This window comes from Myotis myotis, unplaced genomic scaffold (genome assembly GCF_014108235.1).
Source record: "Myotis myotis isolate mMyoMyo1 unplaced genomic scaffold, mMyoMyo1.p scaffold_m19_p_9, whole genome shotgun sequence".
Lineage (NCBI taxonomy): Eukaryota > Metazoa > Chordata > Mammalia > Chiroptera > Vespertilionidae > Myotis > Myotis myotis.
Window position 1 is genome coordinate 83,802,135 of NW_023416401.1, and position 19,540 is coordinate 83,821,674.

A 19,540-nucleotide genomic window follows, 5' to 3' on the forward strand; every position below is an offset into this window, starting at 1 on the left:
AAGTTTTGTTCCGGGCGATCCTAAAACGGACGAAAGGGCAACGTCCAGTAAGCACGAGATTAAGCCCATGGATGGGGGAGATCGGGTAAGTGCTTTCAAAAGAAAGCACGTTTAAATCATGTCCCCTGGGCAGGAGCAAAGCTGGCAAATGAGGCAGCGAGCCGAACAGAACCTGTTGATCAAACCCCTGCTTGGCGCCGGGACCGTCTTCACAGTTGAACAGAGATCGCAGCACATGTGCAGGCTGGGGAGCAGATGCAGAAGCAAAAGAAACCGAAAAGGTCCGAAGGGCTCTGCTGCTTTTTCCAAATTGTCAGAGTAGATGGACAATATGCCACCGGGTGAGCCCCTGGCTAAGTGCCCAGATCAGGCACACGGTCAGCACCCGGCTTCCCCGGGCACACGGAACCGCTGCAGGAGGAACTGCTTGGGGTGGGGTGGGGTGCGCGCAGGGTTGCACAGGGCTGGGCATCACCAGGGTCTGATTTTAATCCTGGCGACATCTCTGAGGCAGGCATTGCTCTCCTCTGGAGCTGTACTTCTCAGACATTCCACTGTTGCGTTATTTCTGCCCCTGTTTTCAGCTTTCAGCGCCATCAGCATAATTTCGGTCACAGGTGGGAGTTTTACATTTGCAATTCTAGATTTTTCTTTCCGCTGGGTTTCCGGGCAACCCCCTGCTGTTTTTACATATTTGCTGCACATCAAATGGATTCAAGCCCTAGAAAGAGTCCTAAATGCTTCCTGGGGATGGGGTTGAGGGGTTCCTGTGGGACTTCTCTCTTTGCAGCTTAACATTTTGACAAACATAACTTTCTGGAGGAAGTTCTCTGAGTCACACTTTTCCATTCAAATCCCCGCTTACCTTCCTCCCTGGTCTTCTCACATGTTCGGCCTCAGCCCGGCTTCCTGACAATCCTCTGGTAAAGTCATTGCCAACCTGGTGAGTTTTCAAACAATGGGGGTTCCTCTGGCTTTGCTTCCGATTTACAGGACCAGACTCTGAAGGCCTAGAACCTACACTGGTTGCAAAAGTGCCCCCTAATTGAGCCTCAAAGATCAGAGGGAACCAGGGGCATGATGAAATACACAAGTGACGTCATGAGAATCATCTGATTACTGACCAGGTCACAGCTCAGTGTAAATGTCATCTATGCAGACACTTTCTTGGGCAGGCAGTGACTCCCAGCCCCTTCCACATGTGGAGATGATGTCATTTCCTTGTCTGTTTATCATCGGCTTCTCTTCACCAGGGCACCAGCCCTGTGAGACCTGAGCCTTCCACTCTCTTCGAGGTCAAGTCACTGAGCCCAGGTCAGTGCCTGCACAGCAGGTGCTCAGGTAGTTTGTGCTGGGTGGCTGCACATGTGAATGAATGATTTGATTATAATAAAAGCATAATATGCTAATTAGACCAGACAGCCGAATGACCTTCCGGACGTCCTTCCAGACATCCTTCTGGATGAAGCCAGGGCTGAGGGCTGAGGGCAGCTGCCACAGCTGCAAGGGTCGAGACCCTTGCACGAATTTTGTGCATCGGGCCTCTAGTTTGATTATAAAAGACTCAATCAGCCGGGAGGGTCCCTGGTCCTTCTCTAACCTGCCCCTGGCTTTGTGCAGATGCTGGATGGCAGCTCAGAGACTCTCAGCACACCTGTCACGGGGGCTTCTGCTCCTACAACACCTGAGATTTTGTTTTTGATCCTCAAAGATGTGCACTGCAGCATTGTTAAGGGTAGCAGAAAACTGGAAACAAAAGAAATAAGTGTTGTCACAGTCACGCCATGGGATATTATACAGGCATCAAGCAAAATGAAATAAAACCGAGAGGACTGTATTGAAGGCACTGACAGTACGTACTGCTGAGTGACAAGAGTAAAAGGCACTGGAGTGTAAAACGTGACCCCATTTTGGTAAAACAATCTGGGATCAACTATTGTTGCCCAGGACTACTTGAGCCTGGGGGAAAATACGGAATGATATGAACACAACCATGAAGACAGGCTTATATGGGAGGCAGGAATATTATGGGGGAGAGGGGAGAAGTTGGCAGAAATCAAGAAAAAGAAGAAACTTTAAAAAATCATGCATGTTGATGTTTATGAAAATTATATAATTATGCATGCATGTATATAAACAGAAATTGCCTTGTTTTTAAAAATGGGGGATGCACCTGAAGTGGTAAAAGGAATAAATATATAGCTTATAAATATATGTACTTAGGAGAGAAGTATTGAAAATAAATAAGCTTCCATTTAACTTAAGATTTCAGTAAAATGAAAAACAGGGTAATTGCAAAGATGGAAATAAAAGAATATAACTCTGAAATGAAAAAAAAATAGCAATGTCTTAAAGGTAATAGGAAATGTTGATACAGTTTATTATGGGATGCTCATTGTATTAGTTTTTTCTGCTTTTCTGGATTTTTGAAAAACTTCCCTGTTAGAAAAAAAAAAATAGATCGAAAGACCAATTTGGTGGCGTGACTTCAGGAGGATCATTCTGTGGCAGAAGCAAGAGGCCTGGCCCCGGGCTCCGGGTCCTTCCCTGTCCCTGCGGCTGCTCCCTCCCAACCAGGCGTCCTCACCAGCGGAGACTAAATATCAGCCCGGGGCGAAGGGTTCGGATTCTCTTCTGCCTGACTCCCTGCCTTCACGCCTCTGCCCCCTTATGGCAGGCATTCGCCAGAGTTTGTCTCATTTCCTGTCTCAGTGGTTGAGAGCATTCTGGAACCAGCCTGGTTGCAAGTCCTTAGAGGACAAAGGCAGAGAGACAGGTAGAAGCACTCAGGCCGGTACCTGGCTCGGAGACAGGAGCCTTTTTCTTCCTGTCTCCCTGCTAATGATGCCCAGCGTCACGGAGTCTACTCCCCATCCTGAGTAAGTGATTCTGAAACCCGCCTCCGCTCCTCATCTTTAATGCAGGTTTGTGTTCTGGACAGCTCTCTCGTCGAGTCTACTCTCTGCTCTCACGCCCAAACCGTGCAACTCTTTTGAGCCAGGCAGTGGGCACCCAGCACAGTCAATGGAAACTCACAAAGGCTCCCGCCGGGACCGTCGATGCTGCCCCCAGGGGCGGCCAGGGGTGAAGAATTGGGCTAGATCCACCGTAACAGCTGGCCCATCTTGGGCGAATGACAATTTCTCTGAGATCAGTTTCCTCTTGCATAAAACCAAGATCACAAACTGGGTGCACACTAAGTGAGGATACAGCACGGGTGGGAGCCTTTGTTTGTGTTTTGTGCGTGTCCGCCCTCATGGTGCTGTAGGCACAGCCTTTGATGGCTTGGTTCACCATGATTTTCTTAGAGCCTTGAATGGTGCCTGGCCCACACAGATAGATATCCCATCACTATTTGTTGTTAATTAGCTACTTTTGTTTTCTATTTCAACTTTAGAATTTGAAGGAAATGCCCCTTACCTCCCTAAGAGGAAATGCTTTTACTGTTTATCTAAAGACTCTGTTGGGTTGTAGGGAATTCACAGCGTCAGCTTTAACCCGACGTCCCAAATCGTTTTCTCAAGGGCTGTCTTTATTTTCCTTTCTTAACAGCTGTGTCTAAGGGTCCCCTTCTGTCCACATTCCTTCTAGAACCTGGTACTTCTGAATGCTTTGCCACGCTTTTTCTTGAAAGGGGAAATGAAAATGAAGTGGCTAACTGGAGAGTACACCACTCTTTTAAACATTATTTTTACTGTCATTGGGTAGTGACACAATCCATCACCCAGATCGCAGCTCCAATTTCTCCCCGTGAGGGGCCGTTCCTGAGTCCCTATATGCGTTGGTTCCCTCTCCAGTCACTCTCTGCCCATCTCTCGTTTATTTCCCTCACGAAGCATGGCAATCTGAGAGCAGCTTCTTGACTGCTTGCCTGTACTCGTTGCCCCCCCCCCCCCCCCTTCTTGAAGGGCTCCTGTTGTCTTGCTCATCACTGTATCTCCAGACTTGGCTCAGAGCCTGGCCCAGGGTAAGAAGGTAGGAAACATTTACAGAATAAATGAAAGACTGTATGGAAAAGCTAAAGCATTTATTAATCATCAAACTTTTTTTTTTTTAAATCATGACAGTACGTCCTAGCCAGTGGGTAGGCTCCGTGGGTAGAGTGGTGACCTGTGGACTGAAGGGTTCCAGGTTGGATTCCCATCAAGGGCATGTACCTCGGTTGCAGGCTTGATCTCCGGCCCTGGTCAGGGTGTGTGTGGGAGGCAACCAATCGATGTGTCTCTCTCACACTGATGTTTCTCTCTCTCTGTCTCTCCCGCTCCCTTCCACTCTCTCTAAAAATCAATGGAAAAATATACTCTGATGAGGATTAACAACAATAACAACAAAATTGTGACAGTAATAGGCAAGGGCTAGTTACAGATAATCTTCCGCCTTTTTTTTGCCCTTATCACCTTTGGACCACAGATTCTGTAATTCATTCAATAAGTGTCTCCTGATCATTTATTCTGTTCCAGAACTGCGCCACAAAACCACTCACTCACGGAACGAAGATAAAATCATACGTCTGCAATTTTGCTGGAAGTGCGTTTGGGTGACAGACAGAACGAAACGTGAACCCAGGCTTAGGCATCTCTCAAAAGAAAGGACATTTTTTTGGTGGAGAAGGAGCCGTGGCAGTGATGACAGCTAACGTGTGGGAGGCGTGCTGTCTGCCTAGCCCGGAGCTAGTGGCTTTACATGAACTAAATGCTTAATCGGCAGGAAAAGCATACGGCCTTTCTATTGAAGTGCCATCACCTGTCGGTCCATGTAACCTACACGAATTCTACCCAGTGTGTGGGGAGAACAGGGAAACCGAAGACGGTTATAAATTATGTGGGCAGCCATGTGCACTGTTTCAGGGAAGAGAGGACCCATGCACTTCCTGGTCCTGAGTTCTGGCTGGTCCCTGCCTGCTACACTGTGATAACAGGAGGGACAGTCAAGGGTAACCTTTGATGACACTTGACTTCCGCCCCCAGCTCGGGCCTTCGGAACTAACCCCTTTGAGAAATGAAGGTGCTGAATATCTTCTCTAGCAACGCCACACCCTGGAGAAGCAGATTCAACTACCGTTGGAGCCGGACTCTTTGATCCTCACACGGCTCCTACATTTAATCTAGCACCATGTTTTATCCCCTCCACACAGGCTCATGCCCTGAGCACGTCACTGCTTCATTTACGATCCGTTAGACCACTTCCTACAAGGAGCACGGAGCAGAGCCAACACGAGGAGGAGAGGTGCTAAGGCTGAGGGAGGCCTGTCTCACGGGAGACCTTTAAATCAGGGCAGGTCTTAGAACCACTTGGATGCGTTGGAGGCTCTGTTGGGAGACAGGGTGAGGAAATCTGGAAGTTTATTCCAAACCCAGGCTTCTCCATCTCATTGTTCCCCAGACTTGCCTGCTAAAAAACAAAGCCAAAAAATAAACACATGCTGGAACCAGAAAACATGGTGCCTGGCTCAGAGTTGGTGCTGAATAAGTATTTGTTGACTAAATGATTGAAGTAAAAGAATTGCAAGTTGAAAACAAAATGTAAGATCTGATTTTTGCTAACAGCCCACCAAACAATATGCTTTCTGGCTTGCCTATGTGGACACATACACACCTCTACTCATTTTCATATGTGTTAGTACTAGAGGCCCGGTGCACGAATTCGTGCACAGGTGGGGTCTGCCCACCCCGATCGGGCCAATCAGCTGGAATGGCCAGGGGGAGGGGCTGCCGGCGGTTGGCCAGCTGGCCCCGCCCCTTGGTCAAACTCCCGGTTGAACTCCTAGTCGAATTCCTGGTCGAGGGGACAATTTGCATATTAGCCTTTTATTATATAGGATAATGATAGGTGAAACCTTTAAAGGTATTTAGCAAACTATTGAAAGTAGTCCTCTTTAGGGTGCTTAAATTTTGATAATTTCATTATAAAAATCCAATAGTTGTTAATTTAAATAATTTAATAATAACAAAAGTTAATGATTTGATCATTTTAATGATGGAATAGTGGAATACTTTCAATAATTTGAAAAATGAAGTGTTGGGAGAGTGATGTTCTTATTTCTGTAGCTACCTGGCACTGGTTTTCTTTTTCAAAACTGCATTTGAGCCCGGGCTGGTGTGGCTCAGTTGGTTGAGCATCTGTCACCCTGTGCACCAAAAGGATGCAGGTTCAATTCCCCGTCAGAGCACATACCCAGGCTGTGGGCTCAGTTCCCAGTTGGGGTGCATGCAGGAGGCAGCCAATCAATGTTTCTCACATCAATGCTTCTCTCTCTCTCTCTCCCCCTCCCCTCCCTCCCATTCTCCCCCCTGCTCCCCCTCTCCCCTCTTTTCCACTCTCTCTAAAAAATCAATGGAAAAAATATCCTCGGTTGAGGATTAACAACAACAACAAAAAGGCCTACTCCAATAATCTAAGAGAAAAAGGAACCAAGTTTCCCAGAAAAGGGGATTCGAGTGGCTGGCAGACATATGAAAAGATGCCCCACCCACCACAACAGAAAGACAAGCCGGAGACCTCCGGGGTCGCATTTTGCACCGGTTGCATCCACAGAGGAAAACAGTGCGGATGTGTCCTGCGAGAGGGAGGCCCAGAACAGGCACCCTCCCCCTCCGCAGAGAGCCTGAAACACGCTCCGGACCTCAGACCCAGCCATTCCAGTGCTGGGATTTATCTTCCTGCGGACTTGCACGTGGACCAAATGATACCTGCACACAGCCTGCCACCCTCCGCGCAAAGCAGAAGCTGGGGGAGGAAAGCAAGCTCAGTGTCCACTGTAGGGACTGTTTCCGTCACTGACAGTCATGCAATGGAATAAAAAGCCTAATATTCGCGGAATGTGCCAGGCTGTGTCCTCAGCCCTGGTGCTTCTCCGTTCCCTCCATTCTCTCACCAGCCCTCTGGAGTAGCTCTTGAGGTACTGTCCCCTCCACTTCACGGATGAGGAAACCGAGGCGTGCAGGGATGTGCCTAATGTTACACAACTAGTAAATAACAGCGTTAGTATTAAGGGGAAATAACCAGCACATTCGAATTGTAGAAAAGAGTAAAAAATATATGTATATGCCTATGTGTATATTTAGGTATGTTCGTTTATACAGTGGACCCTTGAGCAACACTGGTTTGAACAGAGTAGGTCCACTTATACGGACTTTTTCAATAAATATGTACAGTACTGTAAATGTGTTCTCTTGCTTATGGTTTCCTTCAGGACATTTCCTTTACTCTAGCTAGCATGGTGAAGATACAGTGTATAATACCTACAGCATACAAAATAGGCATTCACTATGTTATCAGTAAGGCTTCCAGTCAACGGTAGGCTAGTAGTAGTTCGGTGTGTGTGTTTTTTTAATGGACTTTAGAGAGAAAGAGAAAGGAGGGTAGGGGAGAAAGAGGGGGGGAGGAGAGAGAGAGAGAGAGAGAGGGAGAGAGAGAGGGAGAGAGAGAGAGAGATTGCTTTTGTTGTTACACTTACTTATGCATTCATTGATTGCTTCTTGTATGTACCCTGACTGGGGCTGGAACCTGCAACCTTGGCTTATTGGGGCGACTCTTTAACCAGCTGAGCTACCTGGCCAGAGCAGTAGTTACGTTTTTGGGGAGTCTAAAGTTATACTCAAATTTTCAACTATGCAGCACGTCAGTACCCCCAATCCTTGCATTGTTCAAGGTCAATTGCCCTTGTGAGTGTGTGTGTGTGTGTGTGTGAGTGTGTGTGTATGATTGTGTGTGTGTGAGTGTGTATGATTGTGTGTGAGCGTGTGAGTATGAGTGTGTGTATATGAGTGTGTGTGTGTGAGTGTGTGTGTGTGTGTGTGAGTTTGACTATTTGTGTGTGAGTGTGTGTGTGTTTGTGAGAGTGTGTGAGTGTGTGTGTGAGTGTGTGTGTGTTTGTGAGAGTGTGTGAGTGTGTGTGTGTGTGTGAGAGTGTGTGAGTGTGTGTGGGTGTGAGTGTGTGTGCGTGTGAGTTTGACTATTTGTGTGTGAGTGTGTGTGTGTTTGTGAGAGTGTGTGAGTGTGTGTGTGTTTGTGAGAGTGTGTGAGTGTGTGAGTGTGTGTGTGGGTGTGAGTGTGTGAGTGTGTGTGTGAGTATGTGAGTGAGTGTGTGAGTGTGTGTGAGTGTGTATGATTGTGTGTGTGTGTGAGCGTGTGTGTGTGTGTGTGCGCGCGCGCCCTTTTATTTGTTTAGAATATCTCTGGAGGGAGATGAGAATTTGAGACTAACTGGCCGCCTCTGGGATGGACACTCAGTCTTTGGAAGAGAGAGAAGGGAGTAAGATTGACTGTCCACGGTGCTGACCTTTGTATATGTGATAGCCATTCAGCAACTTTAAATCTTGAACTGAAAATTTTTTAAATGAAAGGGGAAGGAGCTGGAGGGCCCTCTAACTGGTTCTCTCTTGACTTGTGCTCTCCAATATGGTAACCGCTAGCAACACATGACCACTGAGCACACGGAACGCACTGGTCTGGACCATACGTGCAAAATACACAGCATATTTCAAAGACTTAGGATGAAAAAGAATGTAAAATATTGAATTCATATTTTTTGTATTGATTACATATTAAAGCGATATTTTAGCTATATTGGGTTAATAGAATATATTACTAAAATTAATTTCACATGTTTCTTTTTACTCTTTTAAAAGAAAGCTCCTAGCAAGTTTAACATTTCACATGTGGTTCGCATTATATTCTGCTGGACAGCCGGGTCTGCACCTCTCCACAGGCCTACTGATAACACAAACGAGGCGATGATTTACATTTAAAAAGGGCATTTCCAAAGACTCCTGGACTCTTAGGAAAACTGGCAGGAATTATTCCTGTTCCCCGTGGGTGAGGAGGAAGTAGAGTGCTCCTTCAGGGTCCCTATACTTTCCTTCAATTCCTGCTTTCATCCCAGAGCCTGAGCCTGTGAGGAGGAGGGTGGTGTGTGTGTGTGTGGGGGGGGGGGGGGCGGCAGTTGCAGAATTAAATGCATGGGGACCTATTCTACACAGTCTCTTTGCAAGAGCTGCCGGTGATGGAACAGCTGGGTTAGCTGGGGCTCATGATGTGATACTTAATAAGTTACCTACCACCTGCGCCCCCCCCCCCTTTTAAAAATATATTTTATTGATTTTTCCACAGAGAGGAGGGGAGAGGGATAGTCAGAAACATCAATGAGAGAGAAACATCGATCAGCTGCCTCCTGCACGCCCCCTACTGGGGATGTGCCGGCAACCAAGGTACATGCCCTTGACCAGAATCAAACCTGGGAGCCTTGAGTCTGCAGGCCGATGCTCTATCCACTGAGCCAAACCGGTTAGGGCCACCTGCCCCTTTTTGTACTAGTTTATCAAGTGGCAGATCTTTTTTTTGTTGTTGTTAATCCCCACGGGAGGATATTTTCCCCACTGATTTTTAGAAAGAATGGAAGGGAGGAAGGGAGGGAGAGAAAGAGAGAGGGGTGGGGGAAGAGAAACAGATGAAAGGGACACATCAATTGGTTGCCTCCTGCATGTGCCCCAAGTGGGGCCTGGGATAGAACCAGCGACCCACGTATGTGCCCTTGACCCGGGAATTGAACCCACAACCCTTCCGTTCACCAGCCGATGGATGCTCTAACCACTGAGAGACTTGGCCAGGGCAGGTGTCAGGCCTTTTATTTTTCCTATGAAGGCCCTTTTTTACATCTTACTTTCCAGTGAAAGACCCTACCTCGAAGGTTCCAGTATTCCAAATGGATTGTCTTTTGGGGGCTGGGTAGCGATATTGGGGAATAGGGTTTCATCAAAGCCATTGGATGGAAATTTACTGAATTGTTTGTTTCCATTGTCTGGCCACCAAGCTAAGCTCCCATTGGTCACTGCCCAGGCTTGGTTTTTGTGGCTGGGCTGGCCTCCTGGTGTCTCTTGCTTTGCTTTGTCTTTGAATGAACGTCGGTTTTATCTAAGGAGCATGTGCCGCCCCTGAGCAGCCTACCTTCTTCGGGACAGCCTGCGAGGGAGCAAGAAAAGTGTCCACTCCGAAAACTTTCAGCCCCGGGGAGGGGGATGGCTCTGCCTGGGACTGTACGGCAAGTGAAACTTGATTAGGAACACATTCCACCAGGCAAAATATTCAGGGAGTGGATGAGGGAGGCGAGGGCTGAAGTGGTACAACAGGAGTTGCTGACGTTTACAGTGGACTTGGATTCTGTGCCAGGAATGAAGGTCGGCACCTTCGAGCGACAACTGCATGTGTCATCACTTTACACATCACTACGGAAGAGAAAATGCTTTCGATGAAACTACGAGCACCATTGATTAGAGATATATCCTGATTTCAGAGATGTTAAAATGGGGCAGAAATGTCTGAATTGCAATCGGGGAAATAGCGGGCCGCAATGAGCTCTGACGTCCCGTTAGGAAGGCCCCGGGTCACGGACAGCCCTGGAGTGCGTGGTTGTCTCTCTGGCTGAGCAGCCACTGAGCCGCTGGCTACACGTTTGGACAGCACAGGTCTGTGATACAAGCATCTTTTTCCTTTTTATAATCCTTGCCTAAGGATGTTTTTATTAATTTTAGAGAGAGAGAAATGGAGAGGGAGGGAGGGAGAGAGAGAGAGAGAGAGAGAGAGAGAGAGAGAGAGAGAGAGACATTGATGTGAGAAACATCAATTGCTTACCTCCCTTACACACTCCGACATATCGAACCTACAACCTGGGTATGTGCCCTGACCAGGAATCAAACCCGCGACCTTTTGGTGTACAGGATGGCACTCCAACCTACTGAGCCACACAGGCCAGGGCAATAAGTGCATCTGTAAACACCGGGATACCTGGCGGCGAGAGGCTGGCCACGGAACCCAGGCTGCTGGAAGGGACAGTGTCAGAGCTCCCGGCCCAGCCTCACGTCGGGGCCCTGGAGCACACCGGCCTGTGGGGCACTCCTGCCGGGGACATTATTCCCTCTTGTTAAGCTCCCCAGCTCCTGTGGTTGCACTTTCCCGTAAACGTGCATGTGATGCAAATAGTTACTCTCGCCAGGCACTGTGTGAGCTACTTCTTACATGGATTAAATAATGTCCACCATACCCTTATGTGATGGGGCCATCTAACCCCCAACAGACGAGGAAACGGAGGCGCAGAGAGGTTAAGCAACAAACCGAAAGTTGCACAGTGGAGGATTTGAGAATAGGCCAGACAGGTCCCGGGCTTGATGCTCCATTTCAGGAAGATGGTATCTGGTTTCAATGCCAGTTGGTCAAAGTCCCAAAGACAAGACAGGAAAAATATCTTCTGTCTACAGCCCTTCACAAGCAGCTGAGGAATTCTGACCAACTTTAGGGGAGGGGATGGCATTTAAAAGGTTGCGGGCTGCCCTAACCGGTTTAGCTCAGTGGATGGAGCGTCGGCCTGCGGACTGAAGGGTCCCGGATTCGATTCCGGTCAAGGGCATGTACCGTGGTTGCAGGCACATCCCCACTGGGGAGTGTGTAGGAGGCAGCTGATCGATGTTTCTCTCTCATCGATGTTTCTGACTCTCTATCCCTCTCCCTTCCTCTCTGTAAAAAATCAATAAAAATATATTAAAAAAAAAAAAGGTTGCAGGCTGACCCTGCCTCAATGGCTACCTTTGCCAGCCTGGAGGAAAGGTGATATTCCCTGTACATTCACACAGACTCTTTGTTTGAGTTTTAGGAGGTTGTTAGTGTCTTAACAAGTTGTTTACTCAGAGATGACACAGACAAGATGATTTTCAAACAATACATCGAGAGTCTGAGGTAACAGCCCCAAGGCTAGAGCACCAACTGTATACAAGTTTTCCACGAAAGAATCTATAGCTGGGACGTTCATAGCTCTTTGTAGGCTCAGCAGAAACATGTTGGAAGTAACTTCAAAGGTATGCTTTTTGGGGAACTCTGAGTCCAGGTTAAGTCTACAGTCACAGTAGAGAGGATAATAAAAGCAACCCACCCTTTGTACTCCCAGGAAAGAATCATAAGAAGAGCCAATTACTTGTGCAGCTGTTTATTTTCCAGTAGAAATGGTAACTTCTTCCTAAAATACAGCGCGAATTGAGTGCACAGATGTTTAAAACCTACAGAACCCTACCGGCTGAGAGCACACTGCTTGCCAGCCACTATGCTAAGTTCTTTACAAATAGTGGGTCCCCAGTGCCCCCCAATAACCCTGTTGAGGGGGGAGACAGGTACAGTATTATCTTAATTTTATGGATGGGAAGACTTAGGCTCAGAGCAGTTCAACAACTTTCCCAAGGTCACACAATTAGTGAGTGGTAAAGCTGGGGTCTGAACCAAAACCTATATGGCTATTTGGCTGCAAATTCCTCTTTTTAAATTTGGTGTGTGTGTGTGTGTGTGTGTGTGTGTGTGTGTGTGTGTGTGTGTGATTTGTTGTTAATCCACACCTGAGGATATTTTTTCCATTGATTTTCAGAGAGAGTGGAAGGGAGGGAGAGAGGGGGTAGAGAGAGGTTGAGAGAGACATTGATGTGAGAGAGACACATTGATTGGTTGCCTCCCACACACGCCTGGGGCAGAGATTGAACCTGCAACCCAGGTAGGTGCCCTTGACTGGGAATCGAACCCGCAGCCCTTTAGTCCTCGAGCCGACACTCTAATCCCTGAACCACACTGGCCAGGGCAAGACCATCCCCCCCTCCAATATTCTTCCCTACACAGTCCTCCTAGAATGCCACACAAACCATACGGCCCACTTCCTCTATTTGTTTTGAAAAACACGGCCTTTTGCGTATATGCCTAAAGGAAAAGTTATGAACACTTTAACATTAGGAAATTGGCAACTACTTTGAACTGACTTGTGTAGGGCCTTTACGGCCTTGAAATCATAGGGAGGGCACCAACCCTGGCATCTATATAAGAGGGAGAGACCCCAGAGACCTCTGTCTCCCTGTGCGTGAGGAGAAGGCCATGTGACGACACGGTGAGCAGGGGCCACCTGCTAGCCCAGGAGAGAGGCCTCGCCAACCAACCTCGATCTTGGACTTCCAGCCCCATAACTGCAAGAGAATGCATTTCCGCGTTACACCGCCCGTCTGCGGGGCTCTGTTCATGGAAGCCCAAGAGGATGAAGACCGGAACCAAAAGAATGCACGGCACGCGGGAAGAGAACACCTTTCCCACACAAGGCAGTGCGATGGCCCCCCAGGTGCCCTGTGCCAGGTTACAGGTGAGGCCACATGGCCAGTGGGCGAGCAGGGTCTGGAGCCGGCGTCCTTAACCGCAGGTGGAGGGGAACCCCAGCAGTGCCTCCCCCACCGGCGCCTCCCCCACCGGCGCTCAGGACTGCTGTCCAGTCTCACTGAATTGAAGGCAGTGCTGTCACTCACTCCGTCAAGGGAGCCAGGAGAGGGAAATGCAATGGGTGTCCCCGTAGCAGGATGTTTCCAGCTGCAGGCACGGGTGGGTGGACTCCATTCAGCTCAAACAATAAGGCCGCCTTTTACTTCACAAGAACCTGTTCAAGGACTAGCTCAGGAGGTCACCACACCATCGGGAAAGCAGCCCTTGCTGTCCTCCATCCCATTGCCCTGGCCATGTTGGCTTGGTCCCCGAGCGAGTGTCCTCATAGTCACAGGTAGCTGCAGCCCAGACCTTCCTCCCACAACAGTGTCAAAGGCAGGAAGAGGGGGAGCTGTCCGTGAGCATCCATCTTTATTCCCCTTTGTCCCTGCGGCCAGAACGTGCCTACTTCTAGGACAATCTTTGGCACAGGGGCTCACTGGATGGGTGGGAAGGGATGAGAGCTTGCTCTCCGTGACTGTCCAGCTGCAGACACCTGAATAAAACTCCAGATGGGGCTGCCTGCGAGGAAGAAAGGGGCCGCGGCAGCTGGGAGATGACCAGGAGCTTCAGCCACAATCTTGTTTCAGGAAAACTTCGCTGTGAAACTGGATACGGAATTCACTCAGGAACCCCGACTCTCTCCTGCCTTGCCCTGTGCCTCACATTTCAGGCTTTCATTTTTATTGATTGACTGATTGATTGATTGATTGATTAAGGTATTATATATGTGTCCTTATCCTCCCTTTGCCCCCCCGCTGGTGCCCTCACCCCCCTGTTGTCTGAGTCCATTGGTTATGCTTATATGCATGCATACAAGTCCTTTGGTTGATCTCCTCCCCTTCCCCCCACCCTCCCCTGCCTTCCCTCTGAGGTTTATGAACATAAACTGATGAACAAAAACACATCCAGAGAGAGAGAAACATCGATCAGGCCGTCAAACATTTCAGGCTTTTAAATCACCTGCCTGCTGCCCGTGAGAAAAGCTGAGATGCGAAACTTCGAGGCGGGACTGCTGGTTCCATTATAGAAATACTGCTGGTGCTGATTCCAGGCAGTCGGATCCAAGGGACCAGCGGGTGTATTATAACTAGTAGCTCAACTGGGGCTGCTAATGATGGAAGGAGACCAATTTAAAGAGCCTTAAGCTTGACAGAGAGAAGGGCAATTTGTATGTAAATTACTCCCAGTCAGAACTTCCCATGGGAAGAGTAGCACAGATCATGGTTTATTCTGGCTTAAAGCTCTTCCCAAGACCATCCTGGTTAAAGGTAGCTGAGCACTGAGGTCGGGAGTTCAGGGTCTCACTGGGAAAAGAAGAAATGCCAGTTTTCTTGCTGGTTTGCAGGGAATGAAGAGAAAAGTACACGCTTGCTTCCTTGTGATGACTTACTACTTCTCGTTCCGAGGGGACACACATCCTGCACCCCCTTCCACAGGAAGAAATAATCACTGTAACACAGAGAATCGAATTGTTGGCGTTACCATCTAGTTTGTAGCTTGAGGCAATCTTCCCCGAGGGATGTTGTGTTTACTTAAACGAAGGAAAGAGCTAATGATAATAAAATGGATGATAATGATGACACGTGCTGTAGGCCAGGCCGTGTGCAAAGTACTTTTCTTGTATAAAACTACAAACACAAGCTGGGTTGCGATGAACCCAGCAAGGTGGGTCCCTTTGTTAGAATTTTACATCCGAGGAAACGGAAATTCAGATCAGTTAAGTAATGACGCCGGCAGTCAGAACGCTAGCCCTTTTACCAATAAGCTATAGCCAGGTGAATTGTGGTCCCCAGAGACAGGTCCAAGTCCCAGTCCCCAGTACCTGTGAATGTGACCTAACTTGGAAAATAAGTCTTTACACATGCAACAAATTTAACTATCTTGAGACAAGGTGATCTGGATTATTTGGGCCTGAAATCCAATGACTAAGGTCTTATTTATTATTTTTTTAAAATATACTTTTATTTATTTCAGAGAGGAAGGGAGAGGGGAGAGAGAGATAGAAACATTAATGATGAGAGAGAATCATTGATCGGCTGCCTCCTGCACGTCCCCTACTGGGGATCCAGCCCACAATCCACGCATGTGCCCTTAACTGGAATTGAACCCAGAATCCTTCAGTCCGCAGGCTGACGCTCTCTCTATCCACGGAGCCAGACCAGCGAGGGCTGACTAAGGCCTTTATAAGAAGAGGAGACAGAGATACAGAGAGAAAGGCCATGTGACGATGGAGGTAGAGATTGGAGTGATGTGGCCTCAGGCCAAGGAACACCTGGAGCTCCCAGGGAGCCAGACTAGGCAGGAGGGACTGTCCACTGGAGCCTTCACAGGAAGCACCGCCTGCCACCACCGCGATTTTGGACTTTTTTTTCTCCACAGCTGTGAGAAAATAAATTTCAGTTGTCTCAAGCCATCCGGTTTGTGGGAATTAGTGATGGCAGCCCTAGGAAGCTAGTTCAGTGACTGCAGGCCCGTCGCTCTGGGTTTTGGTCCATCTGTAATGTGAGAGATTTGGACTATCCTAGTGGTTCTGCATGCAACTCCATGGACCGGGGCCAATCTGTGAGGGGGGACAAGTACACCAGAGGTTCTTAACAGAGGGCAGTTTACCCCCTGGGGACATTCGGCAAGGCTTGCAGACATTTTTAGTTGTCACACGCTGGCTGAGAAGGGGGATGGGGAGGGGGAAGGTGCTACTGGCACCTGGGGACAGAGTCCAAGGATGCTGCTGAACTTCCTACATCACATGGGACAGTCCCCACAACAGAGAATTATCCGACCCAAGGTGCCAACAGTGCTGAGACTGAGAAACCCCGATGTACTAGTACACTATGCTAAAGTGCCTTTATAAGCAATATCTTTTTTTTTAAAAATATATTTTATTGATTTTTTACAGAGAGGAAGAGAGAGAGATAGAGAGTTAGAAACATCGATGAGAGAGAAACATCGATCAGCTGCCTCCTGCACATCCCCCACTGGGGATATGCCCGCAACACAGGTACATGCCCTTGACCGGAATCGAACCCGGGACCCTTCAGTCCGCAGGCCGACGCTCTATCCACTGAGCCAAACCGGTTTCGGCTACAAGCAATATCTTATTGCATTTCTACAGCCACCCCTAACGGCAGGAATTATTGGTATTGTTTTTCCTATTTTACGGATGAACCCACTGAGGTTAAGAGCGGTGAGGTGACTCCCCCAGGCCATAGAACTAGGAGGTGGCTGAATGTTATTTGAGGTTTTGCTCTTATTTCCTTTCAAATATAACTATATTTATTCAATTAAAAGAACACCCTTTATTCCAAAATTGTCTCCCCCCTAATTTTTGGTATTACGGTACTCATACTTACGTGAAATGATGCTGCTGGTGTTGGTTGATGCTAGTCTTTTGACTGGATGTCCTTTTGCTTTGTATAATAAAAAGTTAGGACTCCTATATCTTGCAACAGTTTTCTTGGGAAATTCTACTGATCTGAGGGTATCTGCCCAGGTTCCCCTAATTCTAACCCGGACCCAGCTGGCCTCCACAGGCTCCTCTGAGACTAACCATCTACCCTAAGCGTTCACTGGATGGGCACGAACTAGTGGCCTGGGCAGGACACCGTCTATCCTGACCACCGACATTAAGGAAGCAGTGGTTCTGTTATAAAAAAGAAAGAAAGATGCATTGTGTAGTACCAGATACCAAGAATTAACTACGGCTCAAACTTTGATTTCTGTGTATTCCCATTTAAAACATTTATTTATCTGTTCACTTGCTCGTTCATTCACTCGTCCTGTAGCCACCGTTATTGGAGCTCGCGTTTACGCGCCTGCCATGGCGCTAGGGCTGCCAGGTCAGACCCTCTCGTTAGGATCTACTCACTGTGGTGCAGGGAGAGAAGGTAACGATAACAGTCCGCACATTGCCGAGTTTTCCGGGCACTTTACGTGTGCGTCCTCATTTAACCCCTGCATGCTCTGTGAGGCAGGTACTACGTGATCATGCATTTTACAGAGCAGAAACTATGGTACGAGACCTTACACACCGAAAGGTCCCGAGAGAGACAGGGTTTGAACCCAAACAGTCTAACTCCGGAGTCCACACTTTAGCCACTGTTCTAAACCACCTCTCCGCATAGAAGGAATTGCAACACAAGATGATATTTGGTCCCATTTCTCCCACCTCTTACTAGTGCCAAGAACACGCTTCGTTCCATCACATTCTCCCAGCAGCCGATGGAAAGAAAGATACTGTTTTACAGATGAGGAGGCAGGTTTGAGGGGTCACGTGACTGCTCCCAACTGCTCAGCTCTGAAGAGGCGCGAAACCTGCCATCAGCTGCAACCTGGGTTTCAACCTGGGCCTGCCACTTTCTGACTGTGTGACCTGGGCCAAGTTATTGAAACTTAAAATTATTTTTTATTGATTTCAGAGAGGGAGAGGGAGGGAGAGATAGAAACATCAATGATGAGAATCATCGATCGGTTGCCTCCTGCACGCCCCACACAGGGGATCGAGCCCACAACCTGGGCATGTGCCCTGACCGGGAATCAAACCGTAACCTCCCGGTCCACAGGTTGATGCTCAACCACTGAGCCATACCATGATGCTCAACCGCGGAACCACACTGGCTGGGCTTACTGGAACTTGCTGAGCCTCAGTTTCCTCAGCCAGAAAATGATGCAAAGTTAATTCCTACTTCAAAGGTTTGTTGAAAAGATTAAATTAGAGCAGAACTGGGTAAACTGTGGCCCATGGGCCACACATGTTCCACTATCCATTTTGGTAGGTCTGGCTTTGAGCTAAGAATGGTGTTTACATTTTTAAATTTTGGAAAAGAAATAAGAAGAACAATATTTTGTAATACATGAAAATTATGTAAAACTAGAGGCCTGGTGCACTCGGGCGGGAGAGGGGGGAACCCTCAGCTGGACTGCACCCTCTCACAGTCCGGGAGCCCTCGGGGGATGTCCGACTGCCCTGGGGGGAGCAGGCCTAAGCCAGCAGTCGGACATCCTTAGTGCTGCCATGGAGGTGGGAGGGGCTTCCGCCACCACCACTGCGCTTGCCAGCTGTGAGCCCGGCTTCTGGGCTTCTGGTTAGCAGCGCTCCTTCTGTGGGAGTGCACTGACCACCAGGGGGAAGCTCCTGTGTTGAGCATCTGTCCCCTGGTGGTCAGTGTGCATCATAGCGACCGGTCATTCCACTGTTTAGTCAATTTGCATATTACCCTTTTATTATATAGGATTATATAAAATTCAAACTCCAGAGTCCATAATCAAGGCTTATTGGCACCTAGCCACGCCCAATTACACTTTGTCTTTGGTTACTTTCATCCTAAAAGGCAGATATTGAGTCGTTGCCAAAGAGACTGTATGGCTTGTAAAACCTGAAATATTTACTCTCTGATCCTTTACAGAGAAAGTTTGCTGGGCCCTGGATTAGATGACAAATATGTAGTTTATACCAGCTGCTCAATAACTATTATTATACATCACAACAAATAGACTGATGTGTCATTGAAACGTCCTATAGATCTGAAGTGAGTGTTAAAATTATAGTAAGTTAAAGTAGAATTTGTCATTATTTGGAGGATAAAAAGAGTATTTTTAGCTCTTGAGTGACTCAAAAGTCTAAAGACATGGGGAATTAACACTTATTTATTAAATAGAAATGTAACAGGAACAAATAGCTTAATCCCCAGCTGTTATCTCTGCTCTCCCCCAGCTGCCAGCTCTTATCACCTGCAAATATGTGCATTTTCTTTCTTGTTATAAGCATTTCTATAGACTTGACATTTTTAAAGTCTGTATTGTTTTAGTGGCTACCCTAAATTAAAGGAAACTTAATGTCCAACAACGGGATAGTGATAAATGACCGTGGGCACATCTAATATTCAATAACATCACATCCACTACTGCCAAGGAGAGTTAAGAAGACTTTCCAGTAACATGGGAAAGTAATTATAACATAATGATAACTGACAAGAATACAAGCTTGATTTTGGAGAAACAGAGAAAAAATATATTTGTATATAAGTAAAAATATTTTTTATCTGTATAATATGAATGTAAAATATAATATATTTTATGTATAAATATATTACAATGTAAAATATATTAATATATAGTAGCAACCATTTTTAGAGCTACATCAATAAAATTAATTACATTAATGTTACTTAATTTTAATGTTACATATGAAAAGCATTGGAAAGAAATATCCTTAAAAATATTGATAAAAATTATATCTGATAATGTAGTAGTTTTAATTTTTCTCATTATA